The sequence below is a fragment of the Hydractinia symbiolongicarpus genome, chromosome 9, assembly GCF_029227915.1.
Source record: "Hydractinia symbiolongicarpus strain clone_291-10 chromosome 9, HSymV2.1, whole genome shotgun sequence".
Classification (NCBI taxonomy): domain Eukaryota; kingdom Metazoa; phylum Cnidaria; class Hydrozoa; order Anthoathecata; family Hydractiniidae; genus Hydractinia; species Hydractinia symbiolongicarpus.
The window spans coordinates 11,394,015-11,406,126 of record NC_079883.1 but is presented as its reverse complement, the minus strand read 5'-3'; the positions used below and the strand labels follow the sequence as shown (position 1 = coordinate 11,406,126).

General features: G+C 40.5%; 8 non-coding genes across 8 annotated transcripts; 2 read left to right on the top strand and 6 right to left on the bottom strand.

Annotated features, from left to right (window-relative positions):
• Positions 1 to 3,065: 3,065 nt before the first annotated feature.
• On the top strand, positions 3,066 to 3,184 carry LOC130658324 (5S ribosomal RNA). The gene has a single exon (XR_008985539.1). It is a non-coding gene; the product is annotated as a 5S ribosomal RNA (ribosomal RNA).
• A 328-nt stretch (positions 3,185 to 3,512) lies between these two features.
• Positions 3,513 to 3,677, bottom strand: LOC130660278 (U1 spliceosomal RNA). The gene has a single exon (XR_008987478.1). It is a non-coding gene; the product is annotated as a U1 spliceosomal RNA (small nuclear RNA).
• Positions 3,678 to 3,862: 185 nt separating this feature from the next.
• LOC130661324 (U2 spliceosomal RNA) lies at positions 3,863 to 4,054 on the bottom strand. The gene has a single exon (XR_008988517.1). It is a non-coding gene; the product is annotated as a U2 spliceosomal RNA (small nuclear RNA).
• A 322-nt stretch (positions 4,055 to 4,376) lies between these two features.
• Positions 4,377 to 4,449, bottom strand: Trnar-acg (transfer RNA arginine (anticodon ACG)). Its single transcript has one exon. It is a non-coding gene; the product is annotated as a tRNA-Arg (tRNA).
• Positions 4,450 to 8,917: 4,468 nt separating this feature from the next.
• Positions 8,918 to 9,036, top strand: LOC130658323 (5S ribosomal RNA). Its single transcript, XR_008985538.1, has one exon. It is a non-coding gene; the product is annotated as a 5S ribosomal RNA (ribosomal RNA).
• A 328-nt stretch (positions 9,037 to 9,364) lies between these two features.
• Positions 9,365 to 9,529, bottom strand: LOC130660277 (U1 spliceosomal RNA). Its single transcript, XR_008987477.1, has one exon. It is a non-coding gene; the product is annotated as a U1 spliceosomal RNA (small nuclear RNA).
• A 185-nt stretch (positions 9,530 to 9,714) lies between these two features.
• LOC130661323 (U2 spliceosomal RNA) lies at positions 9,715 to 9,906 on the bottom strand. The gene has a single exon (XR_008988516.1). It is a non-coding gene; the product is annotated as a U2 spliceosomal RNA (small nuclear RNA).
• A 322-nt stretch (positions 9,907 to 10,228) lies between these two features.
• On the bottom strand, positions 10,229 to 10,301 carry Trnar-acg (transfer RNA arginine (anticodon ACG)). The gene has a single exon. It is a non-coding gene; the product is annotated as a tRNA-Arg (tRNA).
• Between the last annotated feature and the right edge of the window lie 1,811 nt (positions 10,302 to 12,112).

The following is a 12,112-nucleotide window of genomic DNA, read 5'->3' as shown; positions in this document are numbered from 1 at the left end:
CAGGACAAAGTTTGATATAAAAAGCTAGCCGTAATATTTTTTATGGATGTGTGGCTATAAAAATAGCCGTTTTTTGTTTGGTAAGATGCTTAGGCACGTTCCCCACGAATTCTTCTTGCCAACTGGATGTCTTTAGGCATGATTGTAACTCGTTTTGCGTGAATGGCACACAAGTTAGTATCCTCGAACAAGCCAACAAGGTACGCTTCAGAAGCCTCTTGCAGAGCCATAACGGCTGTGCTCTGGAATCGCAGATCTGTTTTGAAGTCCTGAGCAATTTCTCGCACAAGACGCTGGAAAGGCAACTTGCGGATCAAGAGCTCGGTTGACTTCTGGTATCTTCTGATTTCTCTGAGAGCAACTGTACCAGGTCTGTAACGATGTGGTTTTTTCACTCCTCCAGTAGCTGGTGCGCTTTTCCTCGCAGCTTTAGTGGCGAGTTGTTTTCGTGGAGCCTTTCCTCCAGTAGATTTACGTGCAGTTTGCTTTGTACGAGCCATATTTTAAGAAGTCGATGTAGTACGGATACACAAGACGGTCTAAAATGCACTATCGCGCCAAAGTTTTATTTCTCATATTGATTGACAGCTAAGGTTCAAAACAAACCATTTGATTGGTGCTAAGAAAGTAATTTCTGATTGGCTGCATAATGACATTACGCTCATTACTTTAACATTTTTATAAAATCTGTGTTTTTTGGCTACGGGAAAACGGCTGTATCTTCTGATACACAAAAGCTTTTGACTTTTTTTTTTTTTAGTAAGTAGCAGAAGGTTTGGCGAATTCCAACGATGCCAAATTTATTGCCTTACTGAAACATTAAGACCACGAATTTTTAAAAAAACTACAGTTTTACTTAAAAAAATGTACAAAATGTTCGGAACATTTTGTAATGACGCAACTCTATTGGTTAATTAGGGTGTTTCCACGAGCAGTAGGTAATTTTATGGCCTCTTTTTAAAGCTGTCTGAATTCTGTTAACTCAAACGTTGTTTTTGTACTCGTTCTGTACGCAACTATATCAATATGTCTGGACGCGGAAAAGGAGGTAAAGGATTGGGAAAAGGAGGTGCTAAACGTCACCGAAAAATTCTTCGTGATAACATTCAGGGAATCACAAAACCTGCTATTCGGCGTCTTGCTCGACGAGGTGGTGTCAAACGTATCTCTGGCCTTATCTATGAGGAAACCAGAGGTGTACTGAAGGTTTTCTTAGAGAATGTTATTCGTGATGCTGTAACCTACACAGAGCACGCTAAACGCAAGACCGTTACCGCTATGGATGTTGTTTATGCCTTAAAACGTCAAGGAAGAACTCTTTACGGATTCGGAGGTTAAGCGTTGTCATTGCTCAACAAAAACGGCTATTTTTATAGCCACAAATCTTTTAAAACATTACTTTGTGCACGCTTCCAAATTACACAATGTGTAAAGTCTTGTCACAGTTACATTTATTGCTATACGATACTATGTCATATATGACACAAAAAAAATTTAGAAATACTTTGTAGGGTTAATTTGCCTGGGAGTGTTTCCGTGAAAAGCTGGGTTAAGTTAAATGTAAGCAATAACATGGATCAATGTACTTGTCTTTTCTGCAAGTACAGCTAATAATACGTATGAAAAGTGAAGCTAATCCACACACACATGGGGAAGTATTTTAAATGTAGGCTAGTGTTCTTAAGCACATTATTTAGAAGTTTTATTAACTTCGGTTAACTTGTAGTGACGCCAAGTAAATGTTTTTTTAAAGATGTGTGGTCTTAAAAAAGACCGTTTGTGTTTGGTAGACGTTGGTTTACTTGCTGCTTGTGTATTTTGTGACGGCTTTTGTTCCTTCACTGACTGCGTGTTTTGCAAGTTCTCCAGGCAAGAGAAGACGTACTGCGGTTTGAATTTCACGAGAAGAGATGGTCGACTTTTTGTTTTGAAGAGCCAAACGCGAAGCTTCGGAAGCAATGCGCTCAAAGATGTCGTTGACAAATGAGTTCATGATGCTCATAGCTTTGCTTGAAACTCCGACATCTGGGTGAACTTGTTTCAAAACATTGTAGATGTAAATAGCATAACTTTCCTTTCTCTTTCTCTTGCGTTTCTTTTCACCAGTTCCACCAATCTTTCCTCCTTTTTTGCCGGCTCTTTTTTCACCTTTCTTGGCTACTTTAGGTGCCTGTTTTCCTCCTTTAGCTGCTGCGTCAGACATGGTTAAAAATTTTTGCTACTTAACTTGTAAATAAGCATTAAACTGCAAGTCAAAACTTTTTGTTTATAAGTAAAAAAATCGGATCGAATTCGATCCGAAAACGCCGATACGCAATTTAATTGGTTAAAAAAAAAATCTTTTGTTTAATACTTAATTATGATTGGTTAAAAAAACATGATTTCGATCCTATTTTTATGATGAAAAAACGAGTAAAGTTTATTTCGTTAACACTTACGTTAAATATTCGTACGTTTTTGTATTAACTTACAAATCAAATCGCAGTTATGTCTGGACGTGGAAAAGGTGGAAAAGCTAAGGCTAAAGCCAAGACAAGATCCTCAAGAGCTGGACTTCAATTTCCAGTCGGTAGAGTGCATAGATTCCTTCGTAGAGGGCACTATGCTAACCGAATTGGATCTGGAGCACCAGTTTACTTAGCAGCCGTCTTGGAATATTTATCTGCTGAGATATTGGAGTTGGCTGGTAACGCAGCAAGAGACAACAAAAAAGCTAGGATTATTCCAAGACATTTACAATTGGCTGTTCGTAATGATGAAGAATTAAACAAACTTTTGAGCGGTGTAACCATTGCAGCTGGTGGTGTTTTGCCAAACATTCAAGCTGTCTTACTCCCAAAGAAGAACGACAAAGGACAGAAGAAGTAAACCGCTACACTCAGAAAACAACGGCTATTTTTATAGCCACACATCTTTAAAAAAACATTGTTTTTTTCACAAAACTATAACCTTAAAGTCTAATAGATAATCCATGCATACGCCTTGTCCTAAGTAACTCAAAGAAATTAAATAAAAAAATTTGATCACAACGTCAAAATAAATTGCACGTATTTGCACCTACTAATGTCTACGGCCATACCACGATGAACACACCCGTTCTCGTCTGATCACGGAAGTTAAGCATCGTCGGGCCGGGATAGTACTTGGATGGGGGACCGCCTGGGAACTCCCGGTGTCGTAGGCTTTTCATTTTCATTTGCTGTGATATATTTCTTGTTATAACAATTAAGGAACGTGGCGGTTGTTGAAAGTGTTTCCTATGACATTTTCCTACGACATTTTCAGGTGATAGTACGAGAAAAAAGAGCTTTCAAATGCATACAAACTCGATCTATTGCCGATCATCCAATAACCCTGACGGAATGGCAAATAAAATAAAATTCCGCCGCCTTCCGAGGACTTATATCGCAATCACGTTTCGTAACAGCCAAGCGAGGTTTTACCTTAGCGTTTAAGTCACCACCGACATTTGGCCGCGCAACTTTTCTAAGCTCATTCATTTTGACTTAAGGAGGGGGCGAGCGCGGACGCAGGCCCCCACTACCAGAAATTGTACGGTCGAGTTACTGACGTTTGCAGTAATCGCAGAGGTCAGCCCAAGCGTAGTGCAATGCAAGAGCCTCACTCTGGAAGAAAACCCTCATTGATCAGTCTTTACTTCCCCGTCAGGTAAGTATGAGTTGGAACTGCACCGTAGCATGAGGGTACCCTTCAAAGTTTGTTAATGCTTGTGGCTTGAGTGTGTTATAAACTGCCGTGTCGCGGGGCATAGGCTGAATTCTCCCCCAGTGTACGCGTTTTGTTCCCGCCGTAGACTATGCAGAGTGCCGTCGGAAAGAGGACTGCTATTATTCTTTTATTGCTTATGTGGGCCGCCATCGGTAATAGTGCAACACCAAGGCAACCCGTGGTCACGGCGTGAATGAATCCACCTCCATGACCCAAGGCCAAAAATCAGATTAATATACTGACCATTCAGAGAATGGCCTACCAGATATTAAACTGATAAGAACAGATACTACACTTGATCTTAGCCATTAGGCCGAGAAGCGATAAAGAACAAGCGTTGCCATGATAGGCATCGTCCACACACCGTAACTGCTTGTGGAGCATGTCACGTTACTGTAAAGCTTACAACTGTCACCGCGTACGGATGGACGGCGACATAGTAAAAATCACGGCTGTTGATTTAGCCGTAGGATGGAGAGCGACTGTAGCGAGTGGATGGTAACTTACATGAATGCTAACAAAGGCGACGATACTAAGTGCGTGATATTACTTTCCAATATGTCTGCGTACATTCCGTTTATCAACGCATTACGCCAGAACGTGCGCGCGCGTTACACAGTAGACCATGCAGCCGAAATGCGACAGTGCGACCCTGCCAGGAGTCGAACCTGGAATCCCCTGATTCGTAGTCAGATGCCTTATCCATTGGGCCACAGGGCCATGCTTATGACTTCGCCCCATCGTCATTTTGGCTTGCGCATTCGTTTTACTTACGACAGAATTCTTCGTGTTTGTAGCCATGAAAGAAAGGGACTTCTGTGAGTGAATTTTTTTACTGTGGTCTAATAAAAAAGTCGAAACGCAGTGCCCAATATATGAATTGCTCCTAATAGCCGGAAACAGGCCGTGTCGATGATGTAGGCCGACATACGCAACGCAAACCAAAGAACGCTTTATGAAAATCCTAACACGAGCGCGGAAGAAGCCCAAATTAACAGACTAGATGTAATGCTGAAGACCTCAAACTCCAGCAGCTTCTCTTGCAGACTATTGCGTCGTACTACAAATAAAAATTAACATGCTTTCGCATAGTCGCGGCACCCAAAACGGACATTATACGATGTACAGAAACACACATTTCTGTTTTCGCGCCAAATCAATTCCCGGGAGTGGTACTTTTACGTCCGCATACTTCGCACCGTCTTAAATTATATCTCATTTACACGGTAATGTTTAGTATACTTCTACTGTGATAACAAGCATCGTTTATCGTTGGATTGTTGTAAGAAAACATTAAAAATGAGTGAAGCAGCTTCTCCAAAGAAAATCGCACCCAAGAAGAAACCTGCTGCAAAGAAGACAGCTGATCACCCTAAATATGTGGACATGATCAAGGCTGCTATCGCTACCCTAAAGGAACGCGGTGGTTCATCTCGCCAAGCTATTACAAAATATATTCATGCAAATTACAAAGTTGCTGAAAACTCAGATCATCATCTGAAAATGGCTCTTAAACGAGGAGTAACATCAGGCGATTTGATTCAAACTAAAGGCACTGGTGCTTCTGGATCATTCAAGCTAGGTCAGGTAAAAAAAGAAAAACCTAAGAAAAAGGCCGCAGCAAAAAAGCCAACGGCAAAGAAGCCTACTGCAAAGAAAAGTACACCAAAAAAGAAGCCAGCAAAGAAGAGCACGCCAAAGAAAGCAGCAAAGAAGCCTGCCACAAAGAAAGCCTCGGCTAAGAAACCAGCAGCTAAGAAACCCACAAAGAAGCCTGTTGCTAAAAAACCTGCAGCAAAGAAGGTCAAAAAGACTCCCAAAAAGGCAGCAAAGAAGACCGCAAAAAAATAATTTGTGTGTATCTGGCTATTACATTAACAAACGGCTATTTTTATAGCCACACATTTACAAAAAAACATTATCTTGGTACAAAGTTAAACTTGTTTAAGTCACTTAAACAGTTAAAAAAGAGTAAATTTAAGATTAGATTCCCTAAGTTTAAGTATTTTCGTTTTTAAATTTCTTATTTTCTTGCTTTTACTTTTCTTGCCCTTCATATTTTTAACATTGTCAAACTTTATGTAGCATAAAATTTTTATGTAGCATAAAATTTAAACAGAAAGCAGGACAAAGTTTGATATAAAAAGCTAGCCGTAATATTTTTTATGGATGTGTGGCTATAAAAATAGCCGTTTTTTGTTTGGTAAGATGCTTAGGCACGTTCCCCACGAATTCTTCTTGCCAACTGGATGTCTTTAGGCATGATTGTAACTCGTTTTGCGTGAATGGCACACAAGTTAGTATCCTCGAACAAGCCAACAAGGTACGCTTCAGAAGCCTCTTGCAGAGCCATAACGGCTGTGCTCTGGAATCGCAGATCTGTTTTGAAGTCCTGAGCAATTTCTCGCACAAGACGCTGGAAAGGCAACTTGCGGATCAAGAGCTCGGTTGACTTCTGGTATCTTCTGATTTCTCTGAGAGCAACTGTACCAGGTCTGTAACGATGTGGTTTTTTCACTCCTCCAGTAGCTGGTGCGCTTTTCCTCGCAGCTTTAGTGGCGAGTTGTTTTCGTGGAGCCTTTCCTCCAGTAGATTTACGTGCAGTTTGCTTTGTACGAGCCATATTTTAAGAAGTCGATGTAGTACGGATACACAAGACGGTCTAAAATGCACTATCGCGCCAAAGTTTTATTTCTCATATTGATTGACAGCTAAGGTTCAAAACAAACCATTTGATTGGTGCTAAGAAAGTAATTTCTGATTGGCTGCATAATGACATTACGCTCATTACTTTAACATTTTTATAAAATCTGTGTTTTTTGGCTACGGGAAAACGGCTGTATCTTCTGATACACAAAAGCTTTTGACTTTTTTTTTTTTTAGTAAGTAGCAGAAGGTTTGGCGAATTCCAACGATGCCAAATTTATTGCCTTACTGAAACATTAAGACCACGAATTTTTAAAAAAACTACAGTTTTACTTAAAAAAATGTACAAAATGTTCGGAACATTTTGTAATGACGCAACTCTATTGGTTAATTAGGGTGTTTCCACGAGCAGTAGGTAATTTTATGGCCTCTTTTTAAAGCTGTCTGAATTCTGTTAACTCAAACGTTGTTTTTGTACTCGTTCTGTACGCAACTATATCAATATGTCTGGACGCGGAAAAGGAGGTAAAGGATTGGGAAAAGGAGGTGCTAAACGTCACCGAAAAATTCTTCGTGATAACATTCAGGGAATCACAAAACCTGCTATTCGGCGTCTTGCTCGACGAGGTGGTGTCAAACGTATCTCTGGCCTTATCTATGAGGAAACCAGAGGTGTACTGAAGGTTTTCTTAGAGAATGTTATTCGTGATGCTGTAACCTACACAGAGCACGCTAAACGCAAGACCGTTACCGCTATGGATGTTGTTTATGCCTTAAAACGTCAAGGAAGAACTCTTTACGGATTCGGAGGTTAAGCGTTGTCATTGCTCAACAAAAACGGCTATTTTTATAGCCACAAATCTTTTAAAACATTACTTTGTGCACGCTTCCAAATTACACAATGTGTAAAGTCTTGTCACAGTTACATTTATTGCTATACGATACTATGTCATATATGACACAAAAAAAATTTAGAAATACTTTGTAGGGTTAATTTGCCTGGGAGTGTTTCCGTGAAAAGCTGGGTTAAGTTAAATGTAAGCAATAACATGGATCAATGTACTTGTCTTTTCTGCAAGTACAGCTAATAATACGTATGAAAAGTGAAGCTAATCCACACACACATGGGGAAGTATTTTAAATGTAGGCTAGTGTTCTTAAGCACATTATTTAGAAGTTTTATTAACTTCGGTTAACTTGTAGTGACGCCAAGTAAATGTTTTTTTAAAGATGTGTGGTCTTAGAAAAGACCGTTTGTGTTTGGTAGACGTTGGTTTACTTGCTGCTTGTGTATTTTGTGACGGCTTTTGTTCCTTCACTGACTGCGTGTTTTGCAAGTTCTCCAGGCAAGAGAAGACGTACTGCGGTTTGAATTTCACGAGAAGAGATGGTCGACTTTTTGTTTTGAAGAGCCAAACGCGAAGCTTCGGAAGCAATGCGCTCAAAGATGTCGTTGACAAATGAGTTCATGATGCTCATAGCTTTGCTTGAAACTCCGACATCTGGGTGAACTTGTTTCAAAACATTGTAGATGTAAATAGCATAACTTTCCTTTCTCTTTCTCTTGCGTTTCTTTTCACCAGTTCCACCAATCTTTCCTCCTTTTTTGCCGGCTCTTTTTTCACCTTTCTTGGCTACTTTAGGTGCCTGTTTTCCTCCTTTAGCTGCTGCGTCAGACATGGTTAAAAATTTTTGCTACTTAACTTGTAAATAAGCATTAAACTGCAAGTCAAAACTTTTTGTTTATAAGTAAAAAAATCGGATCGAATTCGATCCGAAAACGCCGATACGCAATTTAATTGGTTAAAAAAAAAATCTTTTGTTTAATACTTAATTATGATTGGTTAAAAAAACATGATTTCGATCCTATTTTTATGATGAAAAAACGAGTAAAGTTTATTTCGTTAACACTTACGTTAAATATTCGTACGTTTTTGTATTAACTTACAAATCAAATCGCAGTTATGTCTGGACGTGGAAAAGGTGGAAAAGCTAAGGCTAAAGCCAAGACAAGATCCTCAAGAGCTGGACTTCAATTTCCAGTCGGTAGAGTGCATAGATTCCTTCGTAGAGGGCACTATGCTAACCGAATTGGATCTGGAGCACCAGTTTACTTAGCAGCCGTCTTGGAATATTTATCTGCTGAGATATTGGAGTTGGCTGGTAACGCAGCAAGAGACAACAAAAAAGCTAGGATTATTCCAAGACATTTACAATTGGCTGTTCGTAATGATGAAGAATTAAACAAACTTTTGAGCGGTGTAACCATTGCAGCTGGTGGTGTTTTGCCAAACATTCAAGCTGTCTTACTCCCAAAGAAGAACGACAAAGGACAGAAGAAGTAAACCGCTACACTCAGAAAACAACGGCTATTTTTATAGCCACACATCTTTAAAAAAACATTGTTTTTTTCACAAAACTATAACCTTAAAGTCTAATAGATAATCCATGCATACGCCTTGTCCTAAGTAACTCAAAGAAATTAAATAAAAAAATTTGATCACAACGTCAAAATAAATTGCACGTATTTGCACCTACTAATGTCTACGGCCATACCACGATGAACACACCCGTTCTCGTCTGATCACGGAAGTTAAGCATCGTCGGGCCGGGATAGTACTTGGATGGGGGACCGCCTGGGAACTCCCGGTGTCGTAGGCTTTTCATTTTCATTTGCTGTGATATATTTCTTGTTATAACAATTAAGGAACGTGGCGGTTGTTGAAAGTGTTTCCTATGACATTTTCCTACGACATTTTCAGGTGATAGTACGAGAAAAAAGAGCTTTCAAATGCATACAAACTCGATCTATTGCCGATCATCCAATAACCCTGACGGAATGGCAAATAAAATAAAATTCCGCCGCCTTCCGAGGACTTATATCGCAATCACGTTTCGTAACAGCCAAGCGAGGTTTTACCTTAGCGTTTAAGTCACCACCGACATTTGGCCGCGCAACTTTTCTAAGCTCATTCATTTTGACTTAAGGAGGGGGCGAGCGCGGACGCAGGCCCCCACTACCAGAAATTGTACGGTCGAGTTACTGACGTTTGCAGTAATCGCAGAGGTCAGCCCAAGCGTAGTGCAATGCAAGAGCCTCACTCTGGAAGAAAACCCTCATTGATCAGTCTTTACTTCCCCGTCAGGTAAGTATGAGTTGGAACTGCACCGTAGCATGAGGGTACCCTTCAAAGTTTGTTAATGCTTGTGGCTTGAGTGTGTTATAAACTGCCGTGTCGCGGGGCATAGGCTGTATTCTCCCCCAGTGTACGCGTTTTGTTCCCGCCGTAGACTATGCAGAGTGCCGTCGGAAAGAGGACTGCTATTATTCTTTTATTGCTTATGTGGGCCGCCATCGGTAATAGTGCAACACCAAGGCAACCCGTGGTCACGGCGTGAATGAATCCACCTCCATGACCCAAGGCCAAAAATCAGATTAATATACTGACCATTCAGAGAATGGCCTACCAGATATTAAACTGATAAGAACAGATACTACACTTGATCTTAGCCATTAGGCCGAGAAGCGATAAAGAACAAGCGTTGCCATGATAGGCATCGTCCACACACCGTAACTGCTTGTGGAGCATGTCACGTTACTGTAAAGCTTACAACTGTCACCGCGTACGGATGGACGGCGACATAGTAAAAATCACGGCTGTTGATTTAGCCGTAGGATGGAGAGCGACTGTAGCGAGTGGATGGTAACTTACATGAATGCTAACAAAGGCGACGATACTAAGTGCGTGATATTACTTTCCAATATGTCTGCGTACATTCCGTTTATCAACGCATTACGCCAGAACGTGCGCGCGCGTTACACAGTAGACCATGCAGCCGAAATGCGACAGTGCGACCCTGCCAGGAGTCGAACCTGGAATCCCCTGATTCGTAGTCAGATGCCTTATCCATTGGGCCACAGGGCCATGCTTATGACTTCGCCCCATCGTCATTTTGGCTTGCGCATTCGTTTTACTTACGACAGAATTCTTCGTGTTTGTAGCCATGAAAGAAAGGGACTTCTGTGAGTGAATTTTTTTACTGTGGTCTAATAAAAAAGTCGAAACGCAGTGCCCAATATATGAATTGCTCCTAATAGCCGGAAACAGGCCGTGTCGATGATGTAGGCCGACATACGCAACGCAAACCAAAGAACGCTTTATGAAAATCCTAACACGAGCGCGGAAGAAGCCCAAATTAACAGACTAGATGTAATGCTGAAGACCTCAAACTCCAGCAGCTTCTCTTGCAGACTATTGCGTCGTACTACAAATAAAAATTAACATGCTTTCGCATAGTCGCGGCACCCAAAACGGACATTATACGATGTACAGAAACACACATTTCTGTTTTCGCGCCAAATCAATTCCCGGGAGTGGTACTTTTACGTCCGCATACTTCGCACCGTCTTAAATTATATCTCATTTACACGGTAATGTTTAGTATACTTCTACTGTGATAACAAGCATCGTTTATCGTTGGATTGTTGTAAGAAAACATTAAAAATGAGTGAAGCAGCTTCTCCAAAGAAAATCGCACCCAAGAAGAAACCTGCTGCAAAGAAGACAGCTGATCACCCTAAATATGTGGACATGATCAAGGCTGCTATCGCTACCCTAAAGGAACGCGGTGGTTCATCTCGCCAAGCTATTACAAAATATATTCATGCAAATTACAAAGTTGCTGAAAACTCAGATCATCATCTGAAAATGGCTCTTAAACGAGGAGTAACATCAGGCGATTTGATTCAAACTAAAGGCACTGGTGCTTCTGGATCATTCAAGCTAGGTCAGGTAAAAAAAGAAAAACCTAAGAAAAAGGCCGCAGCAAAAAAGCCAACGGCAAAGAAGCCTACTGCAAAGAAAAGTACACCAAAAAAGAAGCCAGCAAAGAAGAGCACGCCAAAGAAAGCAGCAAAGAAGCCTGCCACAAAGAAAGCCTCGGCTAAGAAACCAGCAGCTAAGAAACCCACAAAGAAGCCTGTTGCTAAAAAACCTGCAGCAAAGAAGGTCAAAAAGACTCCCAAAAAGGCAGCAAAGAAGACCGCAAAAAAATAATTTGTGTGTATCTGGCTATTACATTAACAAACGGCTATTTTTATAGCCACACATTTACAAAAAAACATTATCTTGGTACAAAGTTAAACTTGTTTAAGTCACTTAAACAGTTAAAAAAGAGTAAATTTAAGATTAGATTCCCTAAGTTTAAGTATTTTCGTTTTTAAATTTCTTATTTTCTTGCTTTTACTTTTCTTGCCCTTCATATTTTTAACATTGTCAAACTTTATGTAGCATAAAATTTTTATGTAGCATAAAATTTAAACAGAAAGCAGGACAAAGTTTGATATAAAAAGCTAGCCGTAATATTTTTTATGGATGTGTGGCTATAAAAATAGCCGTTTTTTGTTTGGTAAGATGCTTAGGCACGTTCCCCACGAATTCTTCTTGCCAACTGGATGTCTTTAGGCATGATTGTAACTCGTTTTGCGTGAATGGCACACAAGTTAGTATCCTCGAACAAGCCAACAAGGTACGCTTCAGAAGCCTCTTGCAGAGCCATAACGGCTGTGCTCTGGAATCGCAGATCTGTTTTGAAGTCCTGAGCAATTTCTCGCACAAGACGCTGGAAAGGCAACTTGCGGATCAAGAGCTCGGTTGACTTCTGGTATCTTCTGATTTCTCTGAGAGCAACTGTACCAGGTCTGTAACGATGTGGTTTTTTCACTCCTCCAGTAGCT